The 11,488-nt window shown below is 44.5% G+C and overlaps 1 protein-coding gene and 1 long non-coding RNA gene across 4 annotated transcripts in view; one reads left to right on the top strand and one right to left on the bottom strand.

Moving 5' to 3' along the window:
* Positions 1-11,488, top strand: part of Kctd1 (potassium channel tetramerisation domain containing 1) — a 182,762-nt gene that overhangs the window by 93,946 nt on the left and 77,328 nt on the right. The gene's annotated exons all lie outside the window — the stretch shown is intronic.
* Positions 9,514-11,488, bottom strand: part of 4933424G05Rik (RIKEN cDNA 4933424G05 gene) — a 58,993-nt gene continuing 57,018 nt past the window's right edge. Inside the window, exon 5 of the long non-coding RNA NR_045372.1 lies at positions 9,514-10,780. This is a non-coding gene — a long non-coding RNA (RIKEN cDNA 4933424G05 gene). The remainder of the gene's footprint in view (positions 10,781-11,488) is intronic.

Genomic DNA, 11,488 nt, shown 5'->3' with positions numbered 1-11,488 from the left:
CTGGCCTAGAATTGCAGGTCCTGCAGCCTTTGCCTCCTAATGCTGGGATCATAGGTGTGCCCTACAATGTCTAGCCCCGGGAGGCCAGGCTCACATTCACATGCCTTGGTGCTGAAAAAGCTGCTGTGTGCTACGCATATATTTGATGGAAGCAACTGTGCATTTAATGTAGTACTGAAATCATCTCTGAACTTGTATTATGGTCTCTGAGGAAGATTAGGCAGAGAAATGCCTCTGTAACGGTGAGAATGTGTGCAGGTATGAAGGGCTTTGGAGGAAACAAGACCACTTTGCACTGGTTACTTGGGAGCATAAAGTTTAACTTTAAAGATGGCTGCTTTCCTTTCTTCTTAGTTTGGGTTTGTGGCTACATTCCTTTTCCTACAGTAAGATGTTTGCTCTTTTAGGGAAATTTCTACATGTCTTGTGTGTATGTGCTCGGCTTATAGTTCTCATTCAGGAAGTAGTAACTGTGTGCTGACTAATTCAGCTTTGTGCCAGGAATTAATACATTGATCAATTTTCTACTTGGCAAGTAATCTCATTGGCAAGACTTCAGCCTCATTTCATGTTAAAACCAGATCAAAATAAGAAAGTTAACAGCTGATTTTTTGAGGGGGAGGGGAGAGCTATAAGGGAGCTATAAGGGCCTCATGTAGCTCAGGCTAGCCTACTCCTAAGCCTCTTTTTTTTTTTTCCCCTCATCTCCTGAGTGCTCTGGTTACAGGTATTAGCCATTATGCCTGGCTGATACATCCAATGGTTTGCAGTTGTTGTCGCAGGAGAGTGATCTGGGTTTATATTTTTCTTTATGGAGTCTTACATGTTACTATTATGACTAGAAGATATTATTGTTGTTGTTGTTATTTAATTTCATTACTTTTGGTGAAATAGGGTCTCACTATGCCCATTTTCCTGTCTTAGCCATTTAAGCAGCTAATTCAGGGACACATCACCACACCCAGAATTTATTATTTCAAATTTATATAAATCAGTACCAAAGGCTCATTCACTGTTCATTAAAGCAGATAAAACAGGAAAAGAAGTGCTGACCAAAAAAAGCTTGGGTGTCACCTATGTAAAACAGGAGTGTCCAACCATTGGGCTCCTCTGAGTCGAGTTGTCATTCACAAAGCTCATGGTTAGCCATCCCAGTCCCCAAATCTTGTAACATTTTAAGTAAGTTTATGCTGTACTGCATTCATAGCTATCCTGGGCCACAGGTTGAATAACCCTGATGTAAAATTCAAATAATGTGTCACTCTGATTTGAAATCAGATTCCCCTAAGTCTTTAACACCCACTTGTTATTAACAGGGTAGATTCTGAACAGAGAAATACCTCCCTCCCATCCCTTTCCGTTTTCTGAGACAGGCCTCATGTAGCCCAAGCTGGCTTGAACTCATTGTCTGGTCAAGGGTAAATTGAACTGCTGATTCTTCTGAATTGGAATTACACCAGGACACCAGGTTTGTGTGGTGCTAGGGATGGAGACCACAGCCCCAGGCCTTTGAGGTAATAAAGGGATGGAGTCCACAGCTCCAGGCCTTTGAGGCAATGGAGGGATGGAGTCCACAGCTCCAGGCCTTTGAGGTAATGGAGGGATGGAGTCTACAGCTCCAGGCCTTTGAGGTAATGGAGGGATGGAGTCTACAGCTCCAGGCAGTTGAGGCAATGGAGGGATGGAGTCCAAAGCTCCAGGCCTTTGAGGCAATGGAGGGATGGAGTCCACAGCTCCAGGTGGTTGAGGCAATGGAGGGATGGAGTCCACAGCTCCAGGCCTTTGAGGCAATGGAGGGATGGAGTCCACAGCTCCAGGCCTTTGAGGCAATGGAGGGATGGAGTCCACAGCTCCAGGCGGTTGAGGCAAGTGCCCTACCAACACCTTTAGTTCTAGAAGGTCTTTTTCAGCTCTCCTAGTTGGACTAGAGATGACTTGGAGTTCTTGAGGCAGTATTAGCCAGTGAGAAAGCCCACTCTAGCTCTGAAATGCTTGGTTTCGGGCTATCTTTTGAGCTGTTTCAAAAGCACCAATGTTGGAGTTGCTGGGTAATTGCTGGAGCTACAGGTTCTAGGAGCAAGTGTGTAAGCTAGCACTCTGGCTCTGAGCCAGGCTTGTTCCTAGAAGCTGTGTGACTTCTCTCCATTCATGGTCCACTGGTGAGGTAATGGTTTAAAGACTCCTTTGGAGTATGTACTACATAAGGAGTGGTGTAATTGAACTTACTGTTCCAGAAAGAATATAAGAATATTGAACCTAATAAATTAAAGTGAAAAACAAAAACAAAACTTCAGTTTTAGAATTTGAAACTTTGAAGGAACCCAGTGTGTGTGTGTGTGTGTGTGTGTGTGTGTGTGTGTGTGTGTGTGTGTGTGAATGCGTGTGTCAGTGTCTGGTTTTGTGTATGTCAGGGTGTGTGTGTATATCTATGTGAGTGTGTGAATCAGTGTCTGTGTTTGTGTGTGTGTATATGTGACAGGGTGTGAGTGTGTGTGAATGTGTGTGTATGCTCGTGTACATGTATGTGTCTGTATAAGTATGTGTATGTGTGTGTGCATGTGCATGTGCATGTGAGTATATGTGTGTGTGTGTGAGTGTATGTGTGAGTGTGTGTGCATGTGAGTGTATGTGTGAGTGTGTGTGTGAGTGTGTATGTGAATGTGTGTGAGTGTGTGTGTGTGAGAGTGTGTGTATGTGAGTGTGTGTGTGAGTGTGTGTGTGTGTGTGTGTGTGTGTGTGTGTGTGTGTGTGTGTGAGTGTGTGTGTGTGTGTGTCTAGGACTTCCTTGCTTGCTTTCCACTTTAATTTTGAAGTCAGGTCTCTCACTGAAGCTGGAGTCAATGATTTGTCTAGCTGGCCGGCCAGTGCCACACAGGGATCCTCTTGTGCTGATGTAGACACCCCTGTTCCTGGCCTGGCTTTCCCATGGCTATGTACTCGGACCCTTGTGCTCATGGCCATCCCTGAAGCCTGAAGCGGCCCAGTTTTATGTTACATTTTTATGTTCCACAATGCTGAATTCAGTTCAGCCATAACCGAGTTTCTTGCTGTGTGCTACAAAGAGGAACAGGGTCTAGACCCTTCCCTTTGTGCAGATTGTCAGGGGAAGGAGAGTCAAGGCAGTTCTCTGTGTAGTCACAAACACAGTAGAAACAGGCAAACTCTTCCAGCCTGGCCTCTGGAACTTCTTTTGGGTTTTCAGCTTATAGCTCTCTCTTAGCTTCCTCTTTCCCTCTTTCCAGAGAGGACAGGCTACATGGTGTGGATGGTTTCAGTGTGCTCTGTAAATGAGCAGGAATGCCCTGTGAAATGCCTTGATACAGCCAAGGCTGTGGCCAAGGCTGAACACAGATCTAAGGCTGCGCCTGCTCATGCCCATGACTGTAAATTGGGTAAGAAAGCTTGCTACAGTGAGCTACAAGAGGCCAGACTTTTAAGGTCTTTAGTAATTCTGGTCCCTCTGATCTACACTTTGTCAAGCTGTCTTTTCAATCTGAGAGACAGTCATTTGATTTTTAACAGTGAATTAAGTGACATTTTTGTCTTATGTCATGGCTTAAATTTTGCTCAAGTCATAGATAAGTCTTTTTGTTTTAATTATAAAAGTAGGAGCTGTTGTACAGTACTGTGAAGCCAGAAGGTGGGGGCTTTGATTACCCCCCCCCCCAACTGCTTGCTTGTTGGCATCCTTCAGTGCTTGCCCAGGGCTTTCCACAGTGTTAGTCCTAGGAAGTCTTATCTGGAGACCCTCTACATTCTGTGGTGTGTAATTTGAGCTCCTGCCTTTTGCCAGGTATTGACCTTAGTTGTGTTTTTAATTCCCTGCCCTCTTCCCCCTCCCCACTTGCCATGCCCCACCCCTCTAACCTCCCAGGCACTGGCAGAGTGAGGATAGTGACAGTCTCCAATGGCGAACCCTCTAGAGACACCCCAAGAACTGAGAGCACTGCAGTGATCTTAAAAGAGAAAAAGTGGTGCAGGCTAAAAGAGTGGCTTTGTTCCTCCCCCCACGTCCCCGTGTCCCCCCCCCCCCCCCCGCCACCCCCCCTCCCTGGAATATGAAGCAGAGGCAGTACTGTTGGTAAACTTTGCAGGGAAAATCTTGTCTGGGAGCATCCCTTGTCTGGGAGCATCCCTCATCCCCACCCAGCATTGAGGCTTTCCCATGGCTGGCCATGAACCCTGGAAGCCTTGTTTTGATTGGGTCTGAGAGGAGGGGCAAAAATGTGCCACAGGAAGGGGCTGACAGATTTAAGATAGCACATGGGGGCAGGCCCCTGGGAGAGGAGAGGGGCTGGGCAAAGAATGTAGATGCCTGACCCAGGGTGTCACTTCCTCTGTGAGGCATTCAGTTACCAAATTAAGATGTCAGGACATTGAGAAGCTTGTAACTGTCAGTTTCTAGTCTTACTTCATGCCTGAAGTCAAAGTTAATGCAGTTTAGCTCAGAGTCTTCCATTTGGTTCCTTCTGGACACAACAAAAGAGAGTGACTATTGGTAACACAGTTTCCTTTGGAGCCATCCACTCTGTACCCAGGTAGGAGGCTACATTAAAAAGTGTATAAGATATTTACATATTTAACTTATTAAATATAATAAACATTTAAGATCTTATATTATGTTAAAATCTTGTATTACCTGTAGATTTGTCTACCTTATTCTTTTATAAAAATGATCATAATCTTTATACACATAGACACAAATAAATTTAAGTGTGTGTGTGTGTGTGTGTGTGTGTATGTGTGTGTGTGTGTGTGTGTGTGACAGGATCTCATTTCACTATGTATAATTGCAAGGTTGCCTGAAACTCCTTGCTATGTAGCCTGAAGTTGGCCTCAAACTTGTGGCTATCCTCCTGCCTCAGCCCCCTGAGTGCATCACCATACCCAGCTTTACATTTGATATTTTAAAAGAACAATCTTTCATTGTGTTATAGACTGTGAGGTAATTACTCAGGGCAAGCTCCTTGAACATGGCTAATTTCAATACCCTTGCTTGTTCCTTTTTCAGACACGTGGTTTTAAGGACTGTGAACTATTTCCACGTTCCCAGCCGTCATGGGTCATAGAGTAGACTAGCCAACCAGATCGAGGCAGGAGGGAGAGCGGAAGTGCTGTGCTGGGTTCTTGTTTCACTGGGCTGTGGGTTGCAGAGGCTTTTGCTGCCCAGTCCTGGTATCAGCACTCATGGCCTCTCACTGATCAGTGAGTAATGACCAGGGCTCACTGGAGGCTTTCAAGGGCTCCGTCAACCTGAACGTGTGCATCATTCAGGTGCTTGTTGGAAATGCAGAGTATTGATCAAGCTTTGGGGTGGGGATGGGGTGGGGGCTGGCAAAATGCCTGAGAAAACCAGGGGAGAAGACTTCCTGTGGCCCATGGTTTCAGTCATGGTCTCCATAGTATGCAGAGCACCTTGGTGAGGTGTGTGTCATGGAGGAGGTTGCTTACCTCACAGCAGATGGGACACAGAGAAAACAGACAGGAGGGGGCTGGATAAGATAGAGCCCCATGGCCTTATACTTACTTCTAGCTCAGCCTTACCTCCTAAAGTCCCACCACTTCTCAAAACTGTGCTAGCATCTGGAGAGAAAGCCTTTAACTGATGAACATGGGAGGGATGGGGACAGGCTCTCATCTCATCACAGAGTTATGGCCTTTCTTTACAAGTTACTTTGGAGACAAGGCTAGTAGATGTTGACTAACTTACTTGATGACTGTCAGGGGACTAAGCTGGGATTTGAACTCATGGATTTAAATACATAACCTATTGGTGCCAAATTTCTTGTCAACTTTTCAAATAAAGTAGTCTGAAAGTAAAGACAATGGAGCATCAAATTACATCCCACCCTGAAGGGCTTTTGCTGGCAGCCTGTACTACACAACACTGAAAAATGACCACCTACAAATGTATGGAATACAAACATTGTTTCCTGTACTTGGGGCACTCTCCAAGCCCTGTGGGAATCTCAGCCTTTGCTGGATCTGGGGACTGGAACAAACTCTTGAGAAACCAAATCATGGAATAGGACCAGCCAGTCCCCAGAGTTGGACCCCAAAATCAGTTCTGCCTCCAACGTTCTAGGGTCACCTCCCTCCTTAGCAAATGGGATGTCCATGAGTGTTAAATTAGTTCCTGTTTGAAAAGTTCTTAATTAGGTTAGGTGTGTGGCTCAGTTGGCAGAATGCTTGCATAGCATATATGAAGCCTTGGGTTCAGTTGTAAGCACAAAATTAACCAGATGTTGATGACACATGCTTTACAAACCCAGTGGTTGTGAGATGGAGGAAAGAAGATCAGGGTTCAAGGTCACCCTCAGCTACATAATGAGTTCAAGGCCAGTCCAGAGTACATGAGATACTGTTTCAAAAACAGAATGAAACACTAAAAAGGGGGTGTGGAAGAAAGGAGGAAAGATTGATTATCAAGACATAGCCATTCTAGAAGTAGTTACTGTCATTTTGTAAGCAAAAAAAAAAAAAAAAATATTACATGTAGGGAAAAATGCAATTTTTGAGTAAAGCCCTATGTCTGTCTTCAGGGGCCCTATGTCTGTGTTCCAGGGGCTGGGCAGGGGCCTCTTCAATTCCTTCTCTGTGGACTAGACTGGGAACACTGGAGACCACTGACCTCATGATAGATGATGAATTTTGTTGCATCTGTGGGCTCTGGTCCTCTCTGACCTCTGCTCTCACAGTTACCTCACAGAGCCCATCTATGAGTGGGCCTGATCCCCAAACTCCTAAGGAGGAATTCACTCTGAAACTTCTGGGCTCACTCTGCTGGCCTTTCTTATGTCTCTTTATGGGAACTCAGGGCTTCTTCCGGCTGAAGGGAGTTGGAGAACCCTCAGGTGGATGTTACTGCTGCCCCAACTCCAGGGGTTCAGCAACAGGGTGTTAGACAAAGTCAGACGCTTTTATAAGAGATACAATTTTATCTGGGATGGCTTGGAGGACAGCAGCTGATCATACTGAGAGTCTTTAAAAATTGTGCCTCTGTGTGTGTGTGTGGGTGGGTGGGTGGGTGTGGGGGTGTGGGTGTGTAGGTCAGAGGATAACATAAAGGAATCTGTTCTTTCCTTCTACCCTGTGGGTTCGGAGGATGGAACTCTCCTTGCTGGACTCGGTAACAAATGCCTTTACCACTGAGTTGTTGCAGCAGTCCCATACTGCTGCTCTTAAAACACGAAAATTGTTCTTGCAATCATTTTTATAAGTCTTCTAATTTTAGTGCTCCAAAATAGAGTTTGTATTGGACTAGATTTCATGTTAGACTGTTTGCATTTCTCAAATGCATAAATGGACAACAGTTTTCTCATTGAAAATTACAATTTAAGCCAAATTCTTCATTGGATGAAATAGAAATGAAAACACGCTGCATTGGATGTTAAGATGTGCCAATAATGTGAACAGACTCCATGACCAGGGGATAGACTCATGATTAGGTGAATAGACTCCATGATCAGGGGATAGACTCATGATCAGGTGAATAGACTCATGATCAGCGGATAGACTCCATGATCAGGGGGAGTAGACTCCACAGTCAGGGGGATTAGAACTCCAATGGAATGCTGCCAACCAATTCATGACTTCTTGTGACTTGTTTGTAATGTGACCAAGTGTGCTTATAGAATAGAAATGACTAATGTGACCTTGTGTGGATTTATTGCCTTCACTTTGCCCTTCAAACGTCTGTGATACTCAGCCAATGCTGTCCTCATAAGTTTGTGGGCTTTTGGGAATTAAGTTATATTATTGAGATAGCTCATCTAGAATATTGGCTTCTAGATTTTGGCATCCTTTCTGATAAAACTGAATAGGTTTTAGATATTTTAGACATTTTATTCCATCTTGAACAAAGATGTGTGTTATATCTGTTTACTCTAGGAGACAGAGGGAGGGAGGGACAGAGGGCTGGATAAAAGGAGAAAGGGAGAGAGAGAGAGAGAGAGAGAGAGAAGGGAGAAAGGGGGGGGTATTTATTTTTCAGTGGATTTAGATAGCAATAAAAAAAATGTTACTGTGACAACAGACCGAAATAAAAGTCTGACAGGAACCTTGGAAAGCCAGTAATGGTAGAGTTGTTCCCTCTTTCTGACAAGCTAGTGTCCAGTCATGGCAGGCATTCACAGAGCTGGTGACCTCTCTCAGGAGACACCCTTGGACTAGTGATGGGAAACGTTTCAGAAATCTTTCTTACGCAGTTGTTATTTTAATGATTTCTACATTGCGTGTGTTTGTGTGTATGTGTGTGTATGTGTGCCAATGTGCATGCCATAACACATAGGTAGAGGTCAAAGGACAACCTTGTAGGAGTCCATTCTGCCCTTCTATACCATATGATGATTAAACTCAGGACCACAGGCTTAGCAGCAATTGCCTTTACCAATATCTCTGTGGCCTTTTAAAAGAAAACTTAGGGATGAGTTGAGTCATGAACCCCATCCTGGTACTGCCTAGTGTTCCTAGTGATGGTTTCTTGAAATGAGAGCTCTTATCCAAAAGGAGTAAGGTGATGGAGACTCTTATCCAGAAAATTTCTGAAAAGTTGATTTATTATTTTAAGATAGGGTCTTATGTAGTCCAAGTTAGCCTTCAGTTTGCTGTGTATCCATCCTCTTGTCTCTACCTCGTAAGTGCTGGAATTTCAGACAAGAGCCACCACACCAGTTTTATTTGATGCTGTAGATGGTACTGAGGTCAGCATGCATGCTACACAAGTACCTACCAAAGTACATCCCAAACACCTGGATTAGTTTGCAGATGTGTTCACTGAATATGAATATGTTCATTTTAGGGTTTCTATTGCTGTGACAAAACACCATCACCAAAAAGCAAGTTGGGCAGGAAAAGGTTCATTTGGCTGAAACTTCCATATTGCTGTTCATCACCAAAGGAAATCAGGACTGGAACTCAAGCAAAGCAGAAACCTGGAGGCAGGAGCTGATGCAGAGGCCATGGAGGGGTGCTGCTTACTGGCTTGCTCCTCATGGTCTGCTTGGCCTGCTTTCTTACAGAACTCAGAACCACCACACCCAAAATGGCCTGGACACTTCACCTTTGATTACTAATTAAGAAAATGCTTTATAGCTGGATCATATGGAGGCATTTTCTGAGTTGAGTTTCCCTCCTGTCAGATGACACCAGCTTGTGTCACATTGACACAAGAGCAGCCAGCACGCTCACTATGTGCTGGGGTTGGAGGGATTTGGAAGTGAAGAGAATGTGGATGCGCATAAGAGGAGTCTCTGGGCCATGCCCAGCAGGCTGGCTGCAGAGAAAGGTACCTTCTGTCTCATGACTGATCACAAGTGAACCCCAGAGAGCAAACCGAACTGAAGGTGGATTGGCCAAACTGAAAGGGTTACTCTCAAGTTTATATAGAATATAGAAACTCAGGAAAAATTAAAATATTTGTTAAAAGTATCAAGCCTTTTCTTTGAGATATCACTTTAGCCTAGTGCAGGTTGGGCGTCCCTTATCCAGTAAGTTTAGGAAAAAGAAATATTTCCAATTTCACATTTTGTTTTTATTTTGTGAATTTTAGGATCTCTTGGGGGAAAGGACTCGAATCTGTACATGAAATTCACTCATGCCCATGTATACCTCATACATTCAGCCTAGATTTGGTTCTGTGGTGCTGTTTCATGCCAGTCTTTCAACTGTGATCTAGCACATGAGATTAGGTGTGGAATTTTCTACCCTGGTGGTGTATCAGTGCTCAGAACAGTTTGGATATTTGGGTAAAGGATGCTCAACCCATGTGCACACTAGAATTGAAAGTCTGCCTCAGAGTAAACGGCCATGTTTCCTAGACATGAGTTGCTCTAAGTGTTCACCATGTTTTAATCCACGTTTTGTATGGTTGAGTGTATGTGTAATTGTGCAGAGGAATTCAGAAGTACAACATGGTTTATATGCCAGTTATAACTTTTATAACTACTAAATTCTGGCTTCTTGGCACACAGCATCTTTTCTTTCATCTCTTCATGGTCATGGACCCCCAGTTTGCATAGTTGATGAAATGGTTCTGAGGTGTCCTGTGCAGTGCTTATGGGATTTTGTTCATAGGGAGCATTTCTGGACACTGTCCAGTGCCAAGTACCAGGCTACAGAGACACTGAGACACAGGTATGTATCCTTGGGGTAGATAAATAATTAGAATTATACATCCCAACAGCATGAGAAGCCTGTGATATTCTGTAAGAGGAAAAACATGCTGAGTCAGGAGGATTACAAAGCTAAGGGATACTCTGGGCTACACTGGGTTACCCTGGGCTATGCTGGTGAAATTAGTTAGACCCTGTCTCAAAAATAAAAAGTTGAAAATTTTTCATTCAAAGGCTGCCTATAGCTCAGTGGAGGAGTATTCGCCTAGTACATGCCTAGCATGTCCGAGAAACTGTGTTTAGTCTCTATGCCAAAAATAATGGAGGCCGGGAGGGGAAGGAGGGAGGGACAGTGTGCAGGAGGGAAAGGACGGGCATCAGCATTTGCTGGGCATGTCTTTGAAAACAATTAGATTTTAGAGCTTGTAGAGAACAAGCTGTATGAATTAGGACGAAGTGGTCCTGCTCACACGTAGCTCTCAGTTGCCAGTAGCTGCCACCTTAGGTCGACTGAGGGATTTCTGGTTTTGTGCGAAGAGGCCCCACTCCCTTCAGCCTTTTCTGTAGTGGTGGGACGCTCGCTCATGGAATCTTCACTGGGGCTTCTGACACTCATGGAGACCAGGCCAGTTCTCTGCTGAGCTGTTGAAGACTCGCTGCTCAAGGACCTCATTCAGAGAATTTAATTAAAAAATAATAATAAACACAATTCTGATACAGGGCTGCAACTAGTAAAAGAACCAATAAAAATGACCGTAAAGTCAAATAGAAAATGTTCAATATAGTATTACAGTGCTTTATGGGCAAGGGTTTGCCTCCTGGCATGGAGGAAGGCCCTCCCACCAAGGCCTTTCTCTTGGCAGGCAGAACTTGTCCAACAGGAACAGGCTGGTGAAAGTATGCAGCCCTCTTGGAGTCACCCGACTTGTTTCTGCCACAAGAACATCTATCTCTAGGAAGTGACAACCGCAGGCATGGAGTCCTTTCATTGCAAAAGGAATAAAGGCCGCTTTGCGGACCTGGGAGCCCAAAAGAAAACAAGGAAAATACAGAGTAAAATGAAAAGGGGAAGAAAAGGGGAAGCTGCCTGCAGCCTTCCAGGAAGGAGTGGGGAAACTGCCTGCAGCCTTCCAGGAAGGAGTGGGGAAACTGCCTGCAGCCTTCCAGGAAGGAGCTACACCTTTTGGGGATTCCCTGTTGATTCTGGTAGAATCCAAGGGACAGAACAATTCAAGTTATGTTAACAGCTAACCTGGGTGGTCAGACACTCCTCAATTCAAGCAGACACTGGGAACATAGCAACTTCCGCTGTATTCTTTTTTTTTTTTAATTAGGTATTTTCCTCATTTACATTTCCAATGCTACCCCAAAAGTCC

Source organism: Mus musculus, chromosome 18, assembly GCF_000001635.26.
Source record: "Mus musculus strain C57BL/6J chromosome 18, GRCm38.p6 C57BL/6J".
NCBI lineage: Eukaryota > Metazoa > Chordata > Mammalia > Rodentia > Muridae > Mus > Mus musculus.
Note: the sequence above shows the minus strand (reverse complement) of the source record. Positions and strands in the feature narration are given on the sequence as shown.